The 2,500-nt window shown below is 50.9% G+C and overlaps 1 protein-coding gene across 1 annotated transcript in view; it reads left to right on the forward strand.

The window, feature by feature from the left end:
- trabd2b (TraB domain containing 2B) overlaps positions 1-2,500 on the forward strand; it is a gene marked incomplete at its 3' end in the record, with an annotated part of 64,937 nt that overhangs the window by 21,560 nt on the left and 40,877 nt on the right. The gene's annotated exons all lie outside the window — the stretch shown is intronic.

A 2,500-nucleotide genomic window follows, 5' to 3' on the forward strand; every position in this document is an offset into this window, starting at 1 on the left:
TGTGTGTGTGTGTCTGTGTCTGTGTGTGTGTGTGTGTGTGTGTGTGTGTGTGTGTGTGTGTGTGTGTGTGTGTGTGTGTGTGTGTGTGTGTATGTGTGTGTGTGTGTGTGTGTGTGTGTGTGTGTGAGAGAGAGAGACAGGGAGGCGGTGATCTTTCGGGGAGATAATCAAGGGGTCACAGCAAGGCCACGGAGTAAGCTAGGCGAGAGATGGGAAGGACATGGTAGGGAGTTATACGACATAGAGTCTTAAGCACTATAAGGAAACTAAAACAAGGGCCGAGGCTAAGAGCTTAACCCTGACATGACTCTGCATGCAGGATTACACACACTCCTACCCTACTCCAGCCACAGTGAAAGTATTTCACACACTGACGATGGCTAAGGCCGAAACGCGTCTGTGATTTAAATGGTCAAAATAAATAAGTAAAGAGACAAGCTTGTGAGTGTGGTTTTTCTACTTAAAGTTAACAGTCTTTTTTACTCTGTCTACCAGAGCCCCAACCAGTGTGAACGCCCGGCTGCCCACAGATGCACTGGGGGTGACCCCTGTCCCCAGCACTATTAATCACCCCTGTTCATTAACCCCCCCCCCCCCCCCCCCGAACCCCGCCCTCTCTAACCCGTCACTGCTTCAACCTGCCCTAAACTCACCACTCACCCCCAGAAAACCCCACGCCCGTAAAATTCTCCACTGATTGTCCTTGGCCTCCAGGAGATTTATAGGGCAAATCTGAGAGGGGGGATGGGGAGGGGGGGGGTGGAGAGAGAGAAAGGCAGAGAGTCAGAGAGAACTAGAGAGAGAAAGAAGAAGGGAGGTGTAGGGAGAGAGAAAAAGAGAAATGGAGAGAAAAGGGGAGAGCAAGAAATGGAGAAAGAGAAAGGGAGAGGTATAATAAGATGCAGAGCTGTATTTGTGTTCCCATGAGCCTCTAGTGCAGCTCGGTGTTGAAACATGGGGGTGGCTGGGTTCCCCACTGAGAGTGGATAGAGTACGACTCATTGAGTTCAATAAGCAGGGCTCAGCCTGACCACAGAGGAGACTCAGGAGAGGAGGATAAAGACAGTCAGACAGAGAGAGAGAGAGAGAGGGATGAGGAAGGACTAAATGAAGGAAAGACTGGCAGAGAGAGGGATGAGGGAGTACTGAATGAGGGAAAGACTGCCAGAGAGTGATGAAGACAGCTACGAGGGAAGGACGGGGAGGAAAGGGTAACAGAAACAGTCAAGGTGGAAGAGGGAGAAAAATGGAGAGACTAAGGCAGAGGAGAATAGACAGAGAGAGAGGGAGAGAAGTGGAGAGAGGGTGTGAGAGGCTAAAAGAAGCAGAGGGGGATAGCAAAAGCAGAAGAAAAGAGGAAAGAAAGAAAGAAAGAATGAGAGAAAGGCAGAAAGGAATGAAAAAGGAGGCTGGCAGAGGGAGACACGCTCTCGGGGCCTGGAGTGTCTGCCAGTCGCTCGCTCTCTCGCGCGCGCTCTCTCTCTTGTGCTCGCCCCAGACGCCATGATGTATGAGGCCAGGCTCTGGGCTCTCCCCTGGATATCAGGCTCACATTACAGATATAACACATGAAGATGTTTGCGCTAGGTTAGCCAGGCTAGCTCATTAGCCCACGCAGCCAACCCATTGCTCAAAGATGCCACAGCGGCTGCCAGAAAAGCCTTCAGCATCTCAGTGTACTGCGCGGCAGCTCCTTAGGCCTGGAGATAGCGCCTGGGCTCGGGCGCCTGGGCTTGGGCTCGGAGCTGAGATTGTAAGGGGAACAAACGCGCTATGGAAACAAAAGCAGCTGAGTTGTGTTACCCAGTTTGCCCTCTGCTCCGCAGAAACCTCAGCTGTCATCTCGTCGTTTGGATTAACCTACATTATACAGAATCTACATTTTGGTCTGCGATTATCCGTAGCCCATATGTTGTCTCTGCACCACAAAAGGCGGGTCGGACGTCAGGTGCTATAACGCTTCCGCGGACGTGCTAATGGCGAATCGTGGGTGAAGGGTGAAGCGTTGCAGAAGGGTAAAGCGTTACAGTGGTTAAGCAAACATGCTGCCCTGGGCAAAATCCAACGGCTCGCTGATCAACAGTTTGCCGGCCAACGGTGCTGTGTGACTAGCAGCTGTCAATCAAAAGGACCACCGTCAAGCAGAAGTACGGTCTCCCCTGCGGTGGACGCAGCAAGTGAGCAGCCTCGTTCGCTCCGATTCATAGCTACTCTGTTATTCTTGTATGAAAGTTTCCCATGAAGCACGGCGTGCCAATGTCGCTCAGCCTAGATCCAAACCAAACTCTTTCTTTTTAATTTTCATTTTTTTTTTTTTTTTCAGCGTACAGAATGAAAAGGCAGAGTTTTGTGTGTGTCTGGGGGGGGGTGTTGAGCAGTCAAACGTCTTGCTATTCTCAATCATGGCCACAGTCGTGTGTTTTTACACACTAAGCACTTTTCCTTGACAACCAAGCAGGCTTCCACGATCCTGGGGGTTTTGGAGAGGAGTGTGGGAGAA

Source organism: Sprattus sprattus (assembly GCF_963457725.1).
Source record: "Sprattus sprattus genome assembly, chromosome: 2".
NCBI classification, from domain to species: domain Eukaryota; kingdom Metazoa; phylum Chordata; class Actinopteri; order Clupeiformes; family Clupeidae; genus Sprattus; species Sprattus sprattus.